Here is a 25107-nt window from a genome sequence, read left to right as displayed (position 1 = left end):
CATTCATTACATGATTCCTACCAAAATATTTTCATATTGAAAAATAATACTATTGTATGAATTAGTGTATTTGTCTGTTATTGTTGACCATATATAACTTCATTCCACCATTTCCTTTAATCATATTATACTCCTTGAGGGAAATACAAGATTTTCCCTTGAGGGTAATTGTAGTGGCAGGAAGGGCAAGGTGCAGTCATTTCTGATCCAGAAAATGGGAAAAGGAGGACTCTTGGAGCCTTCGGTCGCTTTCTCAGGCTTTTGAGCATTGCAGCAACCAGGTACACAGCACTGGCCTCCTGGCACCCAGGCAAATCTTCACTCTGGGCTTTCCTGGCCTCTTTCTCTCCTCCTCTCCCCTGCCTCTCTTCTGCTGCTTCTTCTCTTGGTGACTCTCTCAATACCCCTCCCATAGCCCACGGAAGTAAACAACACAACAATGTAACAACTGCAGTTGCCCCACCAGGCAGGGCAATCCTAATGGTGGGAGGGCAGAAAAGCCTGAAAACCATTTACCCTACAATCCACCCCCTCAGGGTTTTCTGCTGTATAATCTATATACAAGTATAAACAAGTTTCCCTTAACAAACATGAACACAGCAGCCATGGCCCGCAAAAGAAAATACAACTGTAAATAATGAAACAATACAACAGAGCATAAATAATTCCAGGCAGGGCACCAACCTGGTAGCAAAAGACGATTATCGGCACCAGCAGATGATCCATCACTTCTGCTGCCGAAGGCACTGCACAATTTAGGAAAGGGAACTACTCAGGCATCTGCCCTCACACACCAAGAGCTGTGAGGCTTCCTGGCCTTCTCTGCCTGTAGTCTTGGCCACAAGCCACACACCGCATCCACCACCAGGATGCGCTCACTCTTGGATTGGCAATTCTGTACTTTGGGATAATTGCCCAATCCTCAGGGTTTCTGTCTGTGGTCGCTCCAACACTTGGCTTTCATAGCCACCGATGCAACATGCAGACCCCTGCACTCAGGCCAACCCATTGCACATGCACATGTGTCGGGGATTCGTGGATAAAAGCTCCACATACGGCCTCTCTTGGGTCCCCTCTTCCGCTGTGGGCTCCACCACTAGCCACGTTTCCCACCCATCCCCCAAAGATGGGTTCCTCAGCTCTTCACCCTCACCCACCAATGAGCAGGGCATCACCCACAGGTTGATTTTAAGGGACTCATTGGCCTTCTTTAGCATAGTTAGGCTGCTTAACAGCCGCTTAGGCCTTCCCAATCTCAGCACCAGCTTTTGTCTTTCTAAGTTGGCTTTTCTCCTCTGCCTAGCTGCTGGGCAGTACACAGGCTGCTTTTAGCCATCAAGACCCACTGGCCACCTCCAGATTCCCATCTCCCGGGGTGTACAAACAATACTATCCTCCCCCAGGGTCTCCAAAATATAACATTACCCTGCCAAAGTTCCTCCACCTTCTGGTGGGATTGTCAGTCCAAGCCCATTAGTCTTTTCCTGAATCAGCACTGGGTGAGCTCCAAACCGTGGTCCTTTCTTCCCGGACGATTCTACTACCTCAGGAGTCATGGGCTGGCCCTCTCGGGCGGTCTCCTCCTTCACTTGAGATCTTGTCCCGCAGCTCCCAGACCTTGTCCACCTCCTGTGCTCCTGTAGCATCTTCAGCTCTTTCTGCAGCTACTGGACTCTGGTAACCACCTGTGTTGCCATGGCACGTCCAGCGTTGTCACAGGCAAACAACAGTCTGCTACTCCTCAGTCCCTACTGAGATCTTCAGAGGGCTCCATACCTGTCTGCTTTGGAACTTCCTGTAGACTTAAGCCAATTGTAGTGGCAGGATGGCCACAGAGCAGGTTTTCTGATCAGGCAGATGAGTAAAGGAGTCTTGGGACCCTCAGTGGCTTTCTTAGGCTTTTATTGGGCTTTACATGCATTACAGCAACCACATACACAGCACTCAGGCAAGTCTTCACTCGGCTTCTCTGGCCTCTTTCTCTCCTCCTCTCCCCTGCCTTTCTTCTGCTGCTTCTTCTCTTGGTGACTCTCTCATTACCCTTCCCATAGCCCACAGAAGTAAACAACACAACACTGTAACAACTGCAGGTGCCCCCATCAGGCAGGGCAATCCTAATGGTGGGAGGGCAGAAAAGCCTGAAAACCATTTACTCTACAGCAATAAAAGATTTACTCACCATTTTATGTTTTCCAGTTCACAGTCATGGGCATGTGACATATACAAATCAGATTTATATTCAACTGGCTATATTTTTGCCAATTGAAGTTCTATGAATCCTTAAAAACACAATTTCACCTTCCCCTAGGAGGAAACCCAGACATCGATCATCACTTCTTCATTTGAACTCCTTATACATTTTTTGTATTTTATTATTCATGTGCCTCTGGTTTTATTTGATTCAACATCTATTTGTGATAAAAACTCCCAATAAATTGACATACAAGGAACATGACTCAAAATTATAAAGGTCATATATGCCAAACCCACAGCAAAAATACTCAATGATGACAAACAGAAAACATTTCCCCTAATCAGGAAATAGAAAAATACCCACTTTTACCATTACTAGTCAATATAGTATTGGAAATCCTAACTGGTATAATTAGGCAAGAGAAAGTTATGAATGAATATAAATACTGAAATAAATAAAGCTATCACTATTTGAAGGTAATGTGATAAAATACAAAAAAACTGCACAAGACTGGATTGAGTAAAGACAGAAAAAGAGCTCTGCAAACAAAGGTGAGAAGCTAGCGCCAGGAAATCAAAGGCCTTCCTGCAAGGCTGCTAGAGGCCAGAGGCCCCATACACCCCTTTCAGAACTGAGTAAAGGCTGAGAGCGGGGTCCACCATCAAAATGAACAGTGGGTCCTAGGAAAGCATGGGAATGCCTGAAAGGTTTTTGGAGGCCAGCAACCCTGCACCCTACTTCTGCAACTGAGTAAAGGCAGAGTGAAGGCCTTGCAAACAAAGGAGGGCAGCCAGTTTCAGAGAAGTTCCTGCTGGCTCACAGGGTTATTAGAAGCCAGCAAACCCTGAGCACCCCTTCTGGAATCAAGTATAGACAGAGGAAGGCCCTAGCAAACAATGGTGAGAAGCAAGATCCAGGAAAGTGCCCACTGACCACCACATATCTGTAGGAGGCTGGTTACCTGGATGCACCCATGACCTGTATTCGGAACAGTGGAGTAAAGCCAGGAAGGCACAGGGAGGGCCCAGCCCCCATGGGGAGCAGCAACCTTGGTAGAGTACTCTTTGGCCCATACACGGCATTAGAGTCTGCATGAACCCCCACCACATGCACAGATTGTGCCCAGATTAAGACACATATTTAGAGGAAGAGATCAGCAGCACACAGAAACTTGGTGATCCTCAGGGATAGTGCCCAACAACCCATCCACAGTATCACAGTTCCTGTAAAATCTGGCATGACATCACCACAATCAGCCTGCCCACCAGCCCCTGTGTACCAATAGGAACATCCCAAAGAAATGCTCACCAGCACCAGTGACACAGTGGCCCATAGCATAGAAAAAATTTGAAAACAAACAACAGGGAGAAAAAATACAAATAGCCAAGCAAGCCCTCTGAGCAATGCCACACCACAAAAAGAAAATCAGCCCCCAGAACTCAACAACAATGACATGGGAGAACTTTCCTGCCTGACAAAGAATTCAGAATCGCCATTATTTAAAAACATAAAGAATATGAAAAGAAAAAATATATGAGAAATATAATTAATGAACTGAAGAATGAAATTGAGTCTTTAAAGAAGGAAATGCAGCATATTAAAAGATTAATGGAAGAGCTAAAGAACTCTGGGGAAAAGTAAGGAAAACACAATTGAGAAAGTGGAAGAACAAATCTCAAAGACACAGATATGAAAAAGAACCAAAAAAGAAATGAAAGAGAAGTACAAAGGATAAAGAATGAAGAAACACTTCAAGAACTGTCTGACATGATGATGAAAGGAAATGTAAGAGTTATATGAATCCCAGGACATGAGGAGAAAGACAAAGAAACTGAGAAACTATTCAAGGAGATAATCAAAAAGAACTTCCCAAGAATAAAGAAGGAGATGAAAATAGACATACAGGAAGCTAGAAGACCACCAAATTACCAAATGAAAGGAAATTACCACAAACAACTGAAAGGAAAATTGAAGCAAGATACATAATAGTAAACCTTCCAAGAGTCCAAAACAAAGAAGCCATAAAGCCAAAACCATCAGAGGAATGAATAGAAAGAACAGAACAAGGTAAGGAATAGATTTAAAAAAAAAAAAAGACAAAATTGTAAGTACAGATGCCAATGTATCAATATTAGTGCTAAATGTAAATGGACTAAACGCATCAATTAAAAAAAAAAACAGAGTAGCAGACTAGATTAGAAACAAATCCAAACTTCTACTGTCTCCAGGAAACATATTTAAATACAAAAGATAAACATAGACTGAAAATAAAAGGTTGGAAAACAATCCTACAAGCAAATGAATCAAAAAAGAAGGCAGGAACAGCTATACTTACATCAGATAAATTAGACATCAAACTAAAAAAGGTAAAAAGAGGCATAGTCACTACATTATGATTAAGGGGACAATGCATTAAGAACATATAACACTCAACAACATAATACTCACCAAATGAAAGAACACCAAAATATATCAGACAATTATCAATTCTGAAAACAGACATCAGAGAAAATACAGGTGTAGTAGGAGACTTCAAAGCCCCAATTCTCACCAATGAAAGACTGATGAGACAAAAAATAAATTAGGACACTATAGCCCTAAAAAAAGGACATAAACCTCATGGGCTTAGCAGATATCTTTTTTTTTAAAAAAAAAAAAAAAAAAGAACTGAGGTACACACTAGAGGTGTGGGGCCTGTGAGAGGATTCACCAGAGACAGAGTGGGGAACAGAACAGGAAGAATGATAGAACTACACTGCTGAGGGGAGCAGCGGGTGAGTCAGGAGAGGTCTGCTGCACCAAGTGGGTAGATCCCTGGCCAGGGATCGAACTTGTGCTGCAGTGGCTGCAGATAGCTTCATAGGTTGTGTCTTAACCCTTGCGTCACTAGGGAAGACCATTAGAAGATATCTATAGGACACAGCACCCAAAAAAAATTCCAAGGACACATTTTTCTCAAGTGCACAAAGATCATTCTCCAGGATTGATCACATATTGGGCCATAAGGCAAATACCAACAGATATATTAAGGTCAAAATCATATCAACTATCTTTTCTGATCACAATGGCATCAAACTACAAATAAACCATGAAAAGTAAGCAAGGAACCCCCCCCACTTCATGGAGATTGAACCCAAACTACTAGAAGACCATTGGATAAATGAAGAGATCAAAGAAGAAATTAAAAAATACTTTGAGGTGAATGACAATGAGGACACACCTTTCCAAAATGTATGAGACACAGTAAAGCAGTAATAAGAGGAAAATATACATCAATACAGGCTCACATCAATAAACAAGAAAGAAATCAAAGAAATGTGGAGCTAGAAGGTATTATGCTCAGTGAAATATGTCAAAAGGAAAAAAGAAAGTATCAGATATTTTCACTTAGAGGAGGAATATAGGAGAACCAAATAAGGCATTAGGGAAAAAATACTAAAATAAAAAATATAACAAAACAAGGAGGTCTCCCTGGTGGCGCAAGGGGTTAAGCACCATGCTGTAAATCAATCCGCAGCCTCTGGAGCATGAGTTCAATCCCCAGCTGGCCAGGGAGCAACCCACATGGCAAAGCAGACCTCTCCTGGCTTGCCTGCTGCTCCCCTTAGCAGCGTGTTTCAGTCAGTCTATCTGCTCTGTTCCCCACTCTGTCTCTGATGAATCCTTTCACTCCCCGCATCTCTGGCCTGTACCCCAGTTCTTGTATGCATAAATTCAATCTTTTTTAAAAAAATAACAAAACAAAACAAAAATAAACAGGCAAATATAAATCAGAGACATTCTTCAGGGGAGGAAGAGGGAGAGGGGTCAAAATAAGGGAGGAAAGAGCACAGGAGGCTGTGGTGATGGTGCATGGAAGAACTGGTGGTGGAAATTCTATGGAGACTACACCTGAGAAAAGAAAGCAAACATTGCAAAAAATGAAAAATGATGTAAAATATATATAAATAAATAAAAAGAAAATATTAAAAAGAAATCCAAAAGATCAATGACCCAAAAGTTGGTTCTTTGAAAAAATAAACAAAATAGAAGAAACTCTATCCAAGCTCACAAAGAAAAAATGGAGAAAACACAAATAAATAGGATCATAAATTAAAAAGGAGAAATTACAACAAACTCACGAGAAGCCAGAAGCATAAACAGAGATTAATATGAACATTTATTTGCAAACAAGTTCAAAAATCTAAAGAGATGGACAAATTGCTAGAATTATACAATCACTCAAAGCAAGATGAAGAAATAAAACACCTAAACAGACAAATTACAAGCAATGAAATTGAAACACTAATCAAATCCCTCTCAAAAAAACAAAGCCCAGAACCAAAAAGCTGCACAAATGTGTTCTACCAAACGTTCAGAAACGAACTAGTGTCTATCCTACACAAACTCTTTCCAAATGGTGAAAAAGAATAAATACTATCAAATACATTTTATGAAGCCAACATTACACTAATACCAAAACCAAACAAATACAACACACAAAAAAAGAAAACTATAGACCATTCTCCTTAATGAACACTGATGCAAAAATCTTCGAGAAAATCCTAGAAAACAGAACCAAACAATACATAAAAGGGTAATAAACCACCATCAAAAGGATAATATACCACAATCATATCTTTGTGTCTTCTTCCATTCAAGTGGGATTTATTCCAGGGGCAAAATGATGGTTCAACATCCGAAAATCAATTAATGTAATCCAACCCATCAACAAAAAAGAAAAATAGGAACCATGTAATCATATTAATAGATGCTGAGAAGGCATTTGACAAAATTCAACATCCATTTATGATGAAGGCCCTTAAAATTTTGGGGATAGAAGGAACATACCTTAACATGATAAAAGCCATATACGACAAACTCAAAGCCAACCCTATCATCAATGGTGAAAAGCAGTAAGCTCCCCTTTAAGATGAACAAGACAAGGATGTCCATTCTCACTATTCTATTCTTTATAATATTGAAAGTTTAGCCAGAGCAATAAGATTAGAGAAAGATGAGCAAGGAATCTAAATAGGAAAAGAAGTAAAACTATGACAATTTTCAGATTATTTGTTAATATACATAGAGAATCCTTAAAACTCCATACAAAAACTAATTAAAATAATAAACCAGTTTAGTAAAGTAGCAGGTACAAAATCAACACACAAAAATCAGTAGACTTCCTACACACAAACAATCTGAAAGAAGAAATTAAGAAAACCATCCCATTTAAAATTGAAACAAAAATAAAATAAAATACCTGGGAATAAACCTAACCAAAGATGTGAGTGACTTATACAAAAAAAAAAAAATTATAAAGCATTGTTGAAAGAAATAGAAGAAGAAAAAAAGGAATGGAAAGATAGCCCCTGCTCTTGGAATGGAAGAATAAACATCATTAAAATGGCAATCCTAAAAAAAAAAAAAAAAGGGCAATCCTAGTGAAACAATTTACAAATTCAACGCAATCCCCATGAAAATTTCAATGGCATTCTTCCAAGAAATGGCACAAATATTGATGAAATTCACAAGGAATCACAAAAAAACCTTGAATAGACAAAGCTGTCCTGATTAAAGCTGAGAATGGAGGTATCACACTCCCAGACTTCAAACTAAACTACAAAGCCATAACAATCAAAACAGTATGGTACTGGAACAAAAACAGACACACAAACCAATGAAATTGAATAGAAAACCCAGAAATAAAGCTACACATAAGTGGACAAATAATCTTTGACAAAGAAGAAAAGAACAGGCAATGGGACAAGGACAGTTTGTTCAATAAATGGTGCTGGGAAAACTGGACCACCACTTGCAAAAGAATGAAGCTAGACTACTAACTCACATCATGCACAAAAATCAACTCAAAATGGATAAAAGAATTGAACAGAATATCTGAAACAATAATATATAGGGAAGAAAATATAGGCAAAATGCTACACAACATACATATCAGTGACATCTTTGAAGACTCATCCCCAAAGCAAAGAAAGTAAAGGAAAATATAAACAGCTGGAAGTACATCAAACTAAAAGTCTTCTGTATATTAGTCAAAACAAACAGACACCTCACTGAAGGAGAAATTTTTGTACTCCATACAACTGATAAAGGACTGATTGCAAAGATCTACAAAGAACTCATAGGACTCAGCAAAAACAAAGTAAATAAAGCAGTCAAAAAATGGGCAGAAAAGTTAAACAGAGACTATTCCAAAGAGAAAATGCAAATGGACAACAATGTGAAAAAACATTCAACATCGCTTATAATCAGGCAAATGCAAATTAAAACCAAATGAGATATCACCTTACATCAGTGAGAATGGCACACATTAAAAAAATTAGCAACAGGAGGCTCTCCTTAGTGGCGCAGGAGTTAAAGACATAGCATGATCATGCTATCATGAGCCACTGCAGCACAGGTTTGATCCCTGGCAAGCCAGGAAGCAACCCAATGGCATAGCAGGCCTCTCCTGCCTCTCCCGCAACTCCCTCAGCAGTGTATTTCAGTAAATCTCCCTGTCTGCTCCCCACTCTCTCTAGTGAATCCTCTAACCCTCACCCCACATCTCTGGTCTACACCCCAGTTCTTGTATGCATAAATAAATATTTTTTTAAAAATCTAGCAACACAGTGATACTCTGGTGCTGTGGGTACAGGCACAGTGAACTGCAGCCCGCAGTCCCTACGTGGTCAAGAGGGTACAGAATAAATATTCCATGGTGTGCTGTGTTCCCAGCAGTTTTTGGACATTGTGCTTTGTATTGTCATATCCCATCAGGTCTACAAAATGCCCACCTGTGTCTGAGATAGTCAACATTTTATTATAAAATAGGCTTTGAGTTAGAGAATTTTACCTAACTGTGGACTAATGCGAGTGTTCTGAGCACGTTTAAAGTAGACAAGGTTAAGCTACACTGTTCCATATGTAAATGCATTTTCTACTTACAATATTTTTATCTTCTTTTGGGTGTATCAGGCGGTAACCCCATATATGTATGTTATATCATACATAAGCTATTGTTATGAGGAAATGTCTAGTTGTATGTGAACTCAAAATAGGATTTACATTTTTCTGTTTTAAAGCAATCTTATTGACAAGTGCTCTGATGATGACATTTCAACAACAATATTATCATATGTAACACATTTTTGACTTTTTTTTAAAGATTGATTTATTTATTTATACAAGCACTGGGTACAGTCAGAAGTGTGGGAGGGCAAGATAATTCACCAGAGCCAGAACAGAGAAGAGAACAGGCAGACTGACGAAGTACACTGCTGAGGGGAGCAGCGGGTGGCAGGAGAGGTCTGTGCACCATGGAGGACCCTAGCCTGGTGGCCAGGGATTGAACCAGCGCTGCAGAGGCCGCGGGCAGCTCGCAACCCAGCGCTCAACCACTGCGCCACCGGGGAGGCCCTTTTTGATATTTTTTTAATTTGGATCTACATGTGTGTATGTGTGTGTGTGTGTGTGTGTGTGTGTGTGTGTGTAAATAATATATGTCAACATGTTGAATATATTCAAGTGACAAAAGACATTGTAAGTAATCACCATGATTACTATCTATCCTCAACATTTTGCAACATGAAGAGCATAATTAATCAAGATACTTTGAATAGAATAAAACTAAAGATATTAAAAAAATATCTAGCAACAAATATTGGCAAGGATGTGGAGAATAAAGAATTTTTCTTCACTTCTTGTGGGATGCAAACTGGTACAATCATATAGAAAGCTGTGTGGAGGTTCCTCAAACTACTAAAATTGGAGCTACCATGTGAACCAGCAATTCCACTCCTAGGAATCTACCCAAAGGACACAAAAACATAATTCAAAAGGATACCTGCATCCCCTATGTTGATTGCAGCACTATTTATAATAGGTAAGATATGGAAATGACACAAATGCCCAAAAATAGATGGCCAGGTCAAGAAGATGTGGCATATACATAATGGAATACTATTCAGCAATCAAAAAGATAAATTTATGCCAATTGTAGCGACAAGGATGTAGCTAGAAGGGGTTGTGCTCAGTGAAATGAGATAGAAGACAAAGAAAAAATATTGGAATGTTTCACTTATAGGAGGAATGTAGGGGAACCAAATAAGATATCAGAGGAAAAAGAACAACAATTTAAAAAATTAACAGGGAACAATAAATCAGAGATATTCTGCAGGTAGGGGGAGGGAGAGGGATGAAAACAAGGTAGGCAAGAGCACAAGGGACTATTGATATGGTGCACATGAGAATTGGGAATTCCATGGAGACTACACCTGAGAGGAGAAAGCAAACATTGTATAAAAATGAACAGTGATATAAAATATAGATATATATATATAAATAAATTATATTTTAAAAGTGGGGCAGGGCAGCAAGATTGCCAGAAATACACACACACCCACACACACACACACACACAGGATTCACTAAAAAAAAAAAACAAAAAAAAAACAAAAAAACTATTAGTAACAATTAATCAGTACAGTAAAGTGTGAGTGTTCTCACTAAAATCATTGTACAAAAATCTTGAGGCATGATGACTTTGGCAACAGAGAAGTTTGTTACATTATTCCCAAGGTGATCATCCAACAGTTATTCAGAAAAACATTACATCCAGAAAGTCATGTGGATTTGGGAGAAACTAGGACACCTCTTGATAATTGGAGATCCACACAGATGGCTACCAAAAAAGGGAACAGAGGAGAGAGTCATGCTTCACTGAACAGGACATGAGTGGGGAAAAAAATAAGGAAATTGTGGTGGTGTTCTTGGATGACAGACAGAAGAGCTGTAGCCACAGTCACAGGACATGGGGAGGAGAAAGCTGAATGCCATGGAGACACACATTATTGACTGAGAGAAAGCATGTGCAGAGGAACTGGAATGCTCCCCAAAGGTTGAGTCCCCAGTAAAGAGAACAGAGATAATGCACTATCACTTTCTCATTCCTCAGACTGATAATAAATTATCTGATAGTGCAAAGACTGCAGAGTATCATATCTGAAATCCTGGAGGCAGAAATATCAGTTGTGCCAGAAACATGAGTCAGTGTCTCCCAACATATTCACAGTAACTGGACCCCTCCAGGCCCCTCTCACACCCTCCAGCTCATCTGCAACATCAGTTATGAAAACCAAGGGAAAAAAAAACCTAAAATCAGGAGACAAAGATGATGGCATAATAAGAGGTTCACTGCTTCACAATTAGGAGGGAAATCTGAAAGTAATCAAGAGGGTCACTGGAACCAGAGGGTCCTGTGTCCTGAAAATCTGGATCACCTCTTGAACATTAGAAACCAGCACTGATTATGCAAGAAGGGACATATGAAAAAATGTTCAACATCACTTCTAATCAGGGAAATGCAAATCAAAACTACAATGAGATACCATCTTACACCATTGAGAATGGCACATATTTAAAACTAGCAACAACAAATGTTGGCGAGGTTGTGGATAAAAAGGAACTATCCTGCACTGCTGGTGGGAGTGCAAACTGGTCCAACCACTATGGAGAGCTGTGTGGAGATTTCCTGACCTACTAAACATAGAGCTTCCATATGATCCAGCAATTCCACTCCTAGGTATTTACCCAAATGACACAGAAAAAGCAATTCCAAGGGCACCTGCACACCTATGTTTATAGCAGCACTATTTACAATAGCTAAGCTATGGAAACAACCCAAATGCCCAAAAATAGATGACTGGCTCAAGAAGATGTAGTACATATTATATACACAATGGAATATTACTCAGCAATCCAAAAAGATAAACACAAGCGGTTTGAAGCATCATGGATGGAGCTAGAAGGGATCATGCTCAGCGAAATAAGTCAGAAAGAAAAAGAAAAATACCAGATGGTTTCACTCATAGCAGGAATTTAGAAAACCTAAATAAGAGACCAGGAATAAGACTAATCAATACAAAGTAAAAATCAAAATCAACAAGCAACTATAAACCAGAGAAAAACTACAGGGGCGTGGGGGGAAGGGAGCGGCGGGGAAAGGAAGGACTAGAGTCAAAATAAGAGGGAAGTGCAATTGTATAGGGAATATAACCAAAATGAAAATGCATACATTGTGCAAAGATGGAAAAAGATATAAGAATTATATAAAATAAAGTATTAAAAAAGGGGCAGGACAGCCATACTTATATAATATGAAATAAATGTCAGCTGAAAAAGATAATAGATAAAAATGGACACTGTATGTGATGAAAGAACAATATATGATGAAGACATACACTCATCAATAAATATTCACAAAATAAGGGTGCATCAAAACATATCAGACAATTATTATCAAATCCGGAAACAAACATTGGCAGCAACACACAACAGTAGTAGTAAACTTTAAGATCACACTGTCACCAATGGACAAATCAATCAGACAGAAAATAAATCCTTAAATAAGTAGTACACATGTGTTTAGTAGACTTTTATAAGGGACTGTACTTCAAAAAATATTAACATACTTTCTTCTCAAGTGCCCGTGGGGCATTCTCCAAGATATACCACATATTGTGTGTATGTGTATCACAAAACAAGTGTTAATAAATTCATAAACAGTGAAATCATATCAAGTATCTTTGATTGCAATGATATTAAACTGGAAATCAATGAAGAGAAAGCTTGAGGACACTGTAAAATGTGGACACTGAACAACACACTTCTGATGACTACTGAGTTGATGATATCAAAGACTAAAATAATAATAAACTGGAGAAAAAGATAGGCAAGTATCTAGCTAGAATCACAATGACAAAAAGTAAGAAAACTGGAATAAATAGAATCAGAAACAAAATAAGTTACAATAGGCATTTCAGAAATACAGATATAAGAGATTACTATGATCATTTGTATGACAGTAAACTGAATAACCTACAAAAGATAGACAATGTCATGGAAATATGCAATCACCGAAGACTTATACAGGGAGAAACTGAAAACCTAAACAGACCAATTACAAGCATGAAAATTGAAATATTTAGTAATCAAGTCTTCCAAAATATAAAAAGACCAGGACCAAAGAATTCACTATTTCCACCAGACTTTCAAAGATGAACTAATAACAATCCTAAAATCTTCCAAAACTTGAAAGAAAGAAAAATTCAGGACATCTTAATGAGGCCAACATACTATGATAATAAAATCAAATATTCCGGAAAAAATAAAACTACAGATAAATTTCTCCAATGAGCATAGATGCACATTAACCTTAACAAATCTTAACAAAAAGAAATCAACAATGCAGTAAAAGGATCATACATTATAATCAAGTTGGATTATTAATTTCAGGGATGTAATAATTGCTCAACATCTGAAAAACAATCAATTTAATTCACCACATCAATAAAAGGAAAGACAAAAATCAAGTGATATGAATAGATGATGCAAGAAAGCATTTGGCAAGATTCAACATACGTTTATGACAGAAACTCTCAAAAATGGGCAAGAAAGGAACATACCATGGCATAATAAAGGTTTGAGTAACTCACATATGACACCATTCTCAGTGGTGAAAAATGGTAAGTTTTTCCATTAAAACCTGGTACAAGCCAGGGATATCCAATTTCACCACTACCAGTCAACATTTGAAGTCCTATCTAGTAAAATAGGAAAAAGAAATATATAAAAGAAATCCAAATTGGGAAAGAAGTACAGTCAATATTATATGTAGGTGGCAATATAATACACATAGAAAACACTAAAGATATGACTAAAAATATTCACTGAGGCCCTGCCAAATTGTCTCTCAGCCATCCCAGATGAAACTGTCACTGCATTGCTCGCCTGGACATGAAACATAGGAGCCTATCAGCAGTCACACCCATAGGCCCAGACACCCCAGAAGCAGAAACGCCACACCATACACTGGGATCTCATCTAGGGAAGGTCCAATGCTACTGAACCAACCACTTGTGAAACTCCCAGAATAGTGGGAGAGGAAGATCCACACTGAACAGTAGCCCCATTGAACAGCAAAGCAAACCTGAAAGCAAACAATGGGGTAAAGGAAAAATACAAATGGTCAATCATCTCCTCAGGGGAATAATACACTACAGAGAGAAAACCAGTCTCCACAACAACACAGACATTGAAAAGCATATCTTCCTATCAGATAAAGAATTCAAAATTGGGCCTCCCTGGTGGCGCAAGGGGATAAGATGCAAATCATGAAGCTGACCACAGCCACTGCAGCACAAGTTTGATCCCCCAACCGGCCAGGGAGCTACTCACATGGCGCAGCAGACTTCTCCTGGATCACCCGCTGCTCCCCTTAGCAGTACTTTTCAGTCAATCTGCCTGTTCTTTTCCCCACTCTGTCTCTGGTGAATCCTCTCACCCCTTGCACCTCTGGCCTGTACCCCAGTTCTTGTATGCATAAATAAATAAATCTTTGGAAAAAAAAGAATTTGAAATTGCCATAATTAAAAGACCCAAAACCAGAGGTGAACTCTTTTTTTCATACATGATTTTTTTCTAGATTAAATAATAAAACAAAAAAAAGACACAAAACCAGTAGAAAAAAAATAATAAAAATTCAAGCAGAAATGAATGAAATAGTAATAAAAAAGATAATTCAAAAGAACAATGAAACCAAAAGCTCATTCTTTCAAAAAAGAGAAGCAAAATACACAAAGCTTTAGCAAGAACCACAAAGAAAAAAAGGAAGAAAACTCATAATAGAATCACAAATGATAGAGAAAAAATTACAACATATACAACAGAAATACAGAGGATAATCAGAGATTACTATGAACAGTTATATGCAAATAAGTTCAACAATCTAGATGAAATGGACAAATTCTTAAAATTATATAACTATCATAAGCTGAATAAAGAACAGATAGAAAACCTAAACAAACCAATTACAAGTAATGAAATCCAAACAGTAATCAAATCCCTCCCCCAAAAAACAAAAGCCCTGTCCAGATGCTTTTACAAATGAGTTCTACCAAACATTCGAAAATGAACTGGTGGGGACCTCCCTAGTGGTGCTGGGGTTTAAGTCTCAGCACTATCAAGCTATCACTAGCCACTGCAACATGAGTTCAACCCCAAGCCAGGGAACTAACATGGTGCAACCCCAGGCCACATGGTGCAAAAGACCTCTCCTGTCTTACCCGCTGCTCCCGTCAGCAGTATATTTCAGTAGATCTGCTTTTTCTGCTCCCCACTCTGTCTCTGCTTAATCCTCTCATACCCCCAACCTCTAGCCTAAACCCCAGTTCTTATATACATAAATAAAATTAAAGAAATATTTAAAAACAAAGAAAATAATGAAATTTCAATATGTAAATACATCAGTGGAAAAGAAAGTACTGGAGAGAATCATGGAAATAGAATAGATAAAATGAAGAATGAGTCTGTAATCTCAAAGATGCAGATTTGAAAAGAACCAATACAGAAAAAGAGGGATACAAATGAAAAGAATGGAAAAAAATACTTCAAGAATTATCTGACACCATGAGGAAAGGAATTTTAAGAATCATGGGAAGTCCAGAAGAAGAGAGAGAAAAGATAGCTAAAAAACTTTTTAAGGCTATAACTGAAGAAAATGCTCCATACTTGAAGAAAATGAGCATAGAAATATAGGTATTGCTAAAGGAACATCAAATTACCAAAATAAAAGGAATCCTACAACAATACATATAGTAGGAAAGCTTTCAAGAGTCAAAGACAAAGAAAAACTAATGAAGGTTTCCAGGAAAAGAAAAAGATAATCTCATGTCAGATTTCTCTGGAGAATCACGACAGGAAATAAGAGAATGGAGTGAAATATTCAAAATAGTCAGATATATAAAACAAATTCATGCCATATGCAGAAATATGGATGAAGCTGGAAGGGATTATGCTACATGAAAAATACCATAAGTAGACAATAAATATCAGATGATGTTTCTTATATGTAGAATATAGAAAAACCAAACAAGGGATCAAAGACAACTGTAAAACCAACTCTTGAAAACTGTCCCTAAATCTGAGGCATGCAAGAGTGGTGGGAAAGCAGGAGGGAAAGAGTGAGGAATGAGAACAGTGTGGGAAGGATTGACTGCAGTGAACTGTGGTAGGGAATGATGGAAGACATATGATGGCTATGCCTGAAGGAAGAAATCCCACATTGTTAAAATAATAAGATGTAAATCAATGGTACTTCATTCATAAAATAAAATCAGAATGAAAAAGCAAACACTGGATGATTTCGCTCATGTGTAATACAGAACAACAAAACAAAGGAACAAACAAAATTTATTCAAATTAATCCATACAAATATTTCCAGAATTGAGGCTACTAGAATAGAGTGAGAGGTTGCGGGTCGAAGGGAAGAGTGGTCTCAATGGACTATGTTGAGTATTATGGGTGCCTTGGTGGTAAGCCGGTCTGGTTGGGTTACATACATCTGAACAGTTATCAACCCATAGCTCCATATACACTGTTGTAAACAATGTTACCTCGATTAAAATAAAATTAAAAAGAGGTTTTTGCACAGAGGAAAAGGCTCAAAGATTAGACCATTAGTATTTGCATTGCCTAAATTACTATATTTTCTCATTGTCATGGGTAACTATCACGAGTCATCTTAGTAGCTACCCAAACTAGATTCAAATATCTTTTCCCTTTTAGTATTCCTGTGCTTTGGTCCCACTGCCCTTCTAGGTTTCAGCATTATTACTCTTTATTTTCCCAGAACAGTTGCAACTTATACTTGGTTGTCCCAGTACATTTATTAACAAACCTCACTTCACCCAACCCAAATCATTCTCCGCTATCAATGTAATCTGCCAGTCCATCACTCTTTTCTATATGCACCCTGAAATTTTTACCCTCTGAACACTTTAACATTTTTCTTTCTGAATAGAATTGTTATCTTCAGCAAATAATGATACAACATTTAAATTCATATCTCAGAAAAAGAAATATATGGAATATTTGGGTGATACTATAGAAAAATATTCATTATTTATATATATTTGAAATTCAAGTTTAATTATTTTATATGGTAATCCTATCATACTCCAATCTACATTTTCAAGTTCTAATTCAAATGTTTTTCCCACTCTGAAACCTTGTCTGAAATCTTATCTTCTTTCAGTGATTTCTTCCAGAGTATTTTAACCATGCCTCTTATAATACCACATGTTCTAATTAGTATCAAATTTGTACATGTAATTATCCCCTCTAACTATGCTCTATATGATTTGAGGACAAGAGGTAAGTTTTTAATTATATTTTCCCTTATATTACTAATCATATATTTATTTATATTAGCAACCAATATATACTTTGAATGTTTAGGTATAAGTACAACACTGGTTTCAGTGGGAATTAAAAAAATCAATAAATTGTTTAAAATTCCCCAGAATTATTTTGAAAATCCCTTAAGAGCTTAACAGCTTCTCACAAAGAAGTTAAATCATAAACCCATTTAACCATTTCAGAATTAAAAATACAGCTACTAGGTTCATTGATTGTAGAAACAAATGTACCCCCCAGACCTTCATGTGTAAGCCAAGTGATGAACATAATTTCCAACATATACATTATTAAAAGCATTCTGATTCCAAAATTAACCTTGGATTTGAGTAGCTTTATCTTGAAAATTAAACAAAAAGATTTTGTAATCTTTTAAAATTTTGACTGCGAAAATTTTAAATGAATGAAATTATGTTAAATGCATCTACCTCTACTTCTTTGTGGGTAGCTCCCTTTCAATGTCCCTTATTTTTTTAATATTACCATAATACCTTAATGTAATTTTTACCCCCAAAATGTGAAGGTGAGTTATGTAATAATTTTATTACTATTCATTTCTTTGCATGCATTTCTAAACACACACACAAGAGAAATATACCCAAACTAATTATATATTGCTGATTTTACTACTTCTTTAAAAGAGAGAAATAATCACTTTGCTGCTTAAATTATTTTCTTTTCATTTTTTTTAAGAAGTGGGGCACAGGCCAGAGTCACGGGGTGTGAGAAGATTCACCAGAGAGAGTGGGGAGCAGAACCGGAGATTGTACCAAAAACACTGCTGAGGGGAGCAGAGGAAAGGGCAAGAAAGGAGAGGTCTGCCGCACCATGTGGTTTGCTTCCGGCCTGGGGATGGAACTCATGCGGCAAAGGCTGTGGACACCTTCACAGCACTGGGCTCAACACCCTGCGCCACCAGGGAGGCCTGGTTAAATTATTTTCATAAAAATATAGCTTAGTGTAAAAATATTTCTTCTAACCTTTTTCTTTTGTTCAATAGAATCCCTTAATCCATTCACTGCTCACCAATAATTTATTGCACACCTGTTAGCTTCAGCTTAGTACTACATATTGTCCTATAGCGAAGTATTGTTTCCACCACAACAGTATGCAGTAAAGAGTTCTGTAAACAGAAAATCAAATATTGAAAGTGCAAGCAAAAATAACTTCTCAGTGAACAGTGAGTATATAATGTGCTATATTCACCAAATTGAAAACATAATTTCAACCCACTTTTGGATAAACAAATTTATTCTTTCAGTTTCAAATAGCCTAACAGCCCTTAGCCACAGTTCAAATAAAAATGTGCTAAAAGCAAAACATCATTTCCATTTTGACAAAAATTAATTGACTCTGTTTTCAGTGGGGATGGCATCGTCCTTTGGCAATACACAACTTTTAGGGTAGTAAAGGAAGTATATGGAACTCAGCCCAGTAGTCAAAGCAGTTGAATCAACCTGAGGAATCAGTCAGATGCTGATGTCACAGACAGACCATACTCATTGCCATAAAACTAATGCACTATGCTGCCAGAGAAAGACTGCAAACACTAGCATCTCCCAACAACAATAAGGAAATTAACAAGATGTATTCCCTAAATTCTATCATTGCTATTGAATTCCAAGATTTGATTCTGAGCTGCACATAAAGAACAAACTAGATCTAATAAAAATTTAAACAAATTATTTCTCTAACAAAACTGTAAATAAATATATGTGCAATTGAAAAACATGATGGTAATTCTACTTTTTACTAATAATGTAGGGGCCACAAATATTTCACAATGACAATTCAACAGCAGTGGTATTTTGCTAATTTCTAAATAAGTGAGAAGACAAAGTGATTCACTGCAAATATAATTGATCTTCCTCCTCACTGCCACATAAATAGTATTTGCTATAAAAGTTTAAAAGCCACATTTATGCATTAAATTATTAAAGCAAGTATAATGCTTCCACACTGTATTGTTTTGCAAGGGTTATCGTGGAATCTTCACCATTTATCATACATGTACTTCTGTCTTTTTTCTACTCAGAAGCACAGCATGAAAAAACTTCATTTCACATTGAAACATCACTGTGTGGAACAGTGTGATGAAATGAGACACAGGAGGAGTTATACTCCGGTAAACAGTTGGTCTACGAGAATAATAGCATTTTATGCTGAGACTGATATATCAATTTTAAGTCCTAAGATATGACTGATCTGAAAGCCAGAATGTCACTCGTGATGAAGTATACACATGTGAAAAATTACAGGTAACTTGACTAGGCCTGCTGAGAGTCCTCTCACCACGGACTGTTTTACAAACCAGCACAGAAAGCCATGATCCTCCTCTAGTGATGCTTCTCACTTAATTATTCTATATCACTGGTTGACAAAAAGCATTCATATTTTTATGAACATCAAAATTGTGTCACTAAATAATCTAAGTTCAATGATGTTGTAAATGTGACCAGAAATATACTTCACAATAGCACTTGGATATGCATACTTTGTATCTCTATATATTAAAAATTGGTTTTAAGAGAAAAACTTTCACACAACAATCTAGGCTTCATGCACTATTTTTCTTGATTCAAATAAAAGAAGCAGCACCTAGTGTATTTATCCCACGTTCTGAAGAGTGCTATATATTTCTTGCTGCCTATGTAAACTGTGGAAATATTTTTAAACTATTTTCTTGATTAAAGTAAGGGCTCCAGAACTTCCATGGCTGCTACAATAACCTGTATATAAATTAACATTAAGCACATATGAATAAAGATACATGCTGGACATCTTTTTTATATTAATATTTTATTTTATATAATTCTTACATCATTTTTCATTTTTGCACAATGTATGCATTTTCATTTTGGTTATGTTCCCCATACAATTGCACCCCCCCTTATTTTGACCCTAGTCCTTCCTCTCCCCTTCCCTCCCCGCCTCCTCCATAGTGTGTCTCTGGTTTATAGTTGCTTGTTGATTTTGATTTCTACTTTGTATTCATTAGTCTTTTTTCTGGTCCCTTATTTAGGTTTTCTAAATTCCTGCTATGAGTGAGACCATCCGGTATTTTTCTTTTTCTTTCTGACTTATTTCACTACATGCTGGACATCTTGACAACATTTCTCAAATCATATATAAGATAGGGAATAAAAATACAGCGGATAGAATTGAAGATCCATATGATTACAAAATAATGGCTTCTTTGTGGTGATAGCAAATTCTCTGTGCCTCAGTTTTCTCCTCTGTGAAGTGAGGTGAGGAGAATAATAGTCCTTCCTTAAAGAGCTGTGATGTTAAAATTATACCTAGCAAATGTCATGTAAGGATTTCCAGTTATTCACCATTATTCAGTATTTCATGCTGCCACTGCAGAAATACAGGGAAACACTCACTTTTCAAAACCAATAATTGTATAGATAGTAACATGTTAACAATGAAAAAAAAAATAAATAGGATAGAGGGATAGATGGCAGGTGTAACGTTCCAAAGATGAAAACAGATGTCATTTTCTGATGCTCCTTTCCCTTCTCTCCATCACTCCAACAGCCAATCAATAGCCAGAGATATTTAACAACTAGGAGTGTAGGGTTTAAAACTAGAGTTTCTGTGTTTCACTTCCATTTTCACATAATTTAGACTTATAATGGGCAGATCAAAAAGTTCTCTGAGACTCATTTTTCTTATCTAAATGGGAATAATACAATCCTTTTCACAAATATGTTACAAACTTTAAGTATGACAATTCTGAAAACAACAGGGGGAAATAATAACTTCAAAAGAAACCATACAGACATTTCTGACAAATAAATGTATGATACAATAAAGATTACAGAACAAAAAATGGAGCTATTCATCTTCACTTGGTTTCAATATCAAAAAGACTGAAAATATTAAGAATTGTGCCAAAATCTTCACATGCAAGAACTAAATAAATGTTTTCATATTTTCTCACAGCCTTCATTATTGACCTCTATCCTTAATATCCAATCCATAATGGTACTCCATGTTTTTTTCTTAAAGCATATGACAGTTCCAGTTTTTATGTTATGCTTAGAAATTCTACCCTCACCAGGCTATCATCTATAAATGTTTCCACTCCTAAAGATGTCTCTGTCTCTCTCTCTCTCTTTTTTTTTTTTTTTAACCCAGAGTCTCTCTGGAATTTTTTTTGGCATATGTCATAGAGAAAAATTTCATTTCCCCGCATTAAACCAATTGTCCCAACAATATTTATTAGATAGTCCTTTTTAAGTCAATGAAGAAAGAAATACAACTTTCATAAAGATAACTAGGAATCTTACTTTGGTTGAACAGAGAGAGGGACAGGAGGAAAATAAATTTGGAGTGGAGATTTTGAAGCGCTGATCTTTGATTAAAAGTAGCAAGAGACAAAAGGAAAGAATAGCATTCATAGAGAAAAGGGAACAGACTCCCTGTTAGGAAATTTAACGTGGTCCTGGCCAATGAGAGACATGGAAATGATTCCCGTTAGTGTTCTGACTCAAAAAAATTAGGAAAACGCAATGATTGATACCAGCTATGCAAATCTTCTGTCAATAAAGTGTGATAAATAGGGAGGGAAATATAGTCACAGCAGTCATCCCATATCTCATGATATTAACTCATCATCTTGGCATGAAAATAAAAAATATGTTAAGTAATCCTATAAATACATTTTAACACAGAAATGGAAAAAATAAAATACAGTATTCATTTATCTGTACTTTTTCTAAAAAAATGATATTTGTTCTTCTTTTCCTACTAAAGAGATTTTTTAAAAAATGAATTCAAAGGGTAGAAACACAAATTACCTATAATCTCATTTGAAATACTATTATTTGGCAGCCATTCTTTCAGCCTTCTATAAACTATAACTTTTACATACACAGTGTCATAGCAGAAATTCACAAAATAATGTAGAGATGCGAAAATTCAACAATCAGAGAAAAGTTAGAAAGAAAACAATCAGGATAGTCAAGAATTTGTCATGTGGCTAAAGCTTAAAGAAATAATATAGAGGACATCTAATAAGGGTGGGCTACAAATTTCATTCAAAACCTTTGCAAATCAAAATAAAAAGGGAAGCCTCCCTGGTGGCACAAGGGGTTAAGCACCATACTATGAAGCAATCCACAGCCTCTGCAGCAGAAGTTCAATCCTCGGCCCGCCAGGAAGCAACCTGCATGCCACAGCAGACCCCTCCTCTCTCACCTGCTGCTGCCCTCAGCAGTGTATTTCAGTCAGTCTGCCTGTTATGTTCCCCATTCTATCTCTGGTGAATCCCCTCACCCCTGCATTTCTGGCCTGTACCCAGCTCTTGTATGCATAAATAAATAAATCTTTCAAAAATAACAATAAATTAAAAGGAAAATAAAACATTTCATGTAGTACAAAATTCCATTAGATTAAAATAATAATAAATATTTTTCAGGAAAATGGAATGACACATCTCCTCAATGTTCTTAGAGGATAAAATATTGGGGCCTCCCTGGGTGGCACAGGCAGTTGAGCACTGCCTGTGAAGCTGTCCACAGCCTCTGCAGCACCGGTTTGATCCCGGCTGACTGGCGAGGGTCCCACATGGGACCTCTCCTGCCTGCAGACCTCTCCTGTCTCACCAGCTGCTCCCCTCAGCAGTGTATTTCGTCAGTCTGCCTGTTCTGTTCCCCGCTCTGTCTCTGGTGAATCCTCTCACCCTCCGGCGCATCTGGCCTGTACTCTGGTTATTGTATAAATAAATAACTTAATTTTAAAAAATAATAAAATAAAATATAACCATTTTCTCATTTTCCTCAAAGCCATAGAATATATCTGCAATGCGATAATGCTTTTTATAGTCTGTATGCTCAAAAACCTATACAGAGTCCAGGCAGGAATCACAAATGATTGATTCTGCCCCTGTTTTAAAACAAATACATTATGGTTAATTGAGATTAAAAGCCCTAATATGTACATTTATGCTTATGTGTATGTGTGTATACACATATATATATATACACGTGTGTGTGAATAATTTTTGAATGTTTGAAAAATTTTCTTGCATATATGCCACATCTTCTTAATCCTCCAAACTGTCCTTGGGCACTTAGATTATTTCCATGACTTGACTATTGTAAATACTGCTGCAGTGAATACAGAAGAGCATATATTCATTTGAAGTAATATTTTGGCCTCTCCTGGTAAAAACCTAGGAATGAAATTTCTGGATCACACGATATATCTACTTTTAATATTTTGAGGAAATTCCAAACTGTTTTGCATACACACTGGATCATTCTACATTTCCACCAAAAGTGTATGGGGGTTTCTTTTTCTCTACATTTGCACCAATACTTGTTATTAATCTTTCTGATATGGGCCACTCTCACAGGTGTGGATGGTGTCTCATTGTAGCTTTGATTTACATTTTCCTGTTGATTAGTGATGATGAACATTTTTTTTTTCTGTGCCTGTTAGAAATCTGGATGTCTTTGCTGGAGAAATGTCTATTTAGCTCTTCTGCCCATTATTTGATTGGGTTATTTGTTTTCTTTTTGTTGAGCAGTATGAGTTTCTTTATATATCTTGGATATCAGCCCACTGCCAGTTATATAATGTGCAAATATTTCTCCTATTGAGCTGGCTATCTTTTTTATTTTACTGATAGTTTCTTTGCTTTGTAGAGCTTCTTATTTGATTCAGTCCTATTTCTTTATATTTCCTTTAGTTTTTCTTGTATTGGAAATGTGTCCACAAAAGAACACTGAAACCAGTGTCATGTAGTGTTTTGCCTATGCTTTCTTCAATATATTTTATGGTTTGGGGTCTTATATGCATATCTTTAAACCATTTTGAATTAATTTTTGCATAGGATATAAGATGGTAGTCCAGTTCCATACTTGATTAATTACCATATGTTTTGAATCCTGGGAATGGGATATTGCCATTCTTCCTCTTTATTTTTGGTCAAAATTATTTTGGCTATGTAGGGTTTTTTGTGGTCCATGTGAATGTCAGTAATGTTTCTTCCATTTCTTTGAAGAACGTCATTGAACCTTTAATAGGGATTCCATTGACTCTATATCTCTTTGGTTATGATGGCATTTTAACAACGTCCATTCTACCAATTCATCAGCAGGAAGTATCTATTAATTTGTTGTGTCTTCTTCTATTTCTTTTAATATAATGTCTTATAGTTTTCATTGCATAAATCTTTCACTTCCTTTGTTAAAGGCACTCGGGTAATTAATTCATTTTTGTTGTAATTTTTAATAGGATTGCTTTGTTCATTCCTTTCTCTCCTAGCTTGTTGTTTGCACATAGAAACACAACTCAGTTTTGTAAATTCATTTATACCCTGCCATCTTACTGTATTGACTTAATATTTCAATTATTTGTTAGCATTGTTTTAGTGCTTTCTATGACTATTATCTTGTCATCTACGAACAGTGATAGCTTTAATTGTTTCTCAGTTTGCATTATTTTATATCCTTCTCTGGACTGATTGCTTTAGCTAGGCTATCCAATACTATGTTGATAATAGTGGTGAACATGAACATCTTTGCCTTTTACCATATCTTAGAGGAAAAGCTTTCAGCACTTCACCACTGAGTGGAATACTGGTTGCAGGTTTCTTCTAAATTGCTTTTATTATGTTGCAATATGCCTTCATTATCTACTGTCAGATTTTGGGGGTTTTTTCCAA

The sequence above is a fragment of the Talpa occidentalis genome, unplaced genomic scaffold, assembly GCF_014898055.3.
Source record: "Talpa occidentalis isolate TD23 unplaced genomic scaffold, MPIMG_talOcc4v2.1 talOcc4.4, whole genome shotgun sequence".
In the NCBI taxonomy this organism is placed as follows: domain Eukaryota; kingdom Metazoa; phylum Chordata; class Mammalia; order Eulipotyphla; family Talpidae; genus Talpa; species Talpa occidentalis.
Note: the sequence above shows the minus strand (reverse complement) of the source record.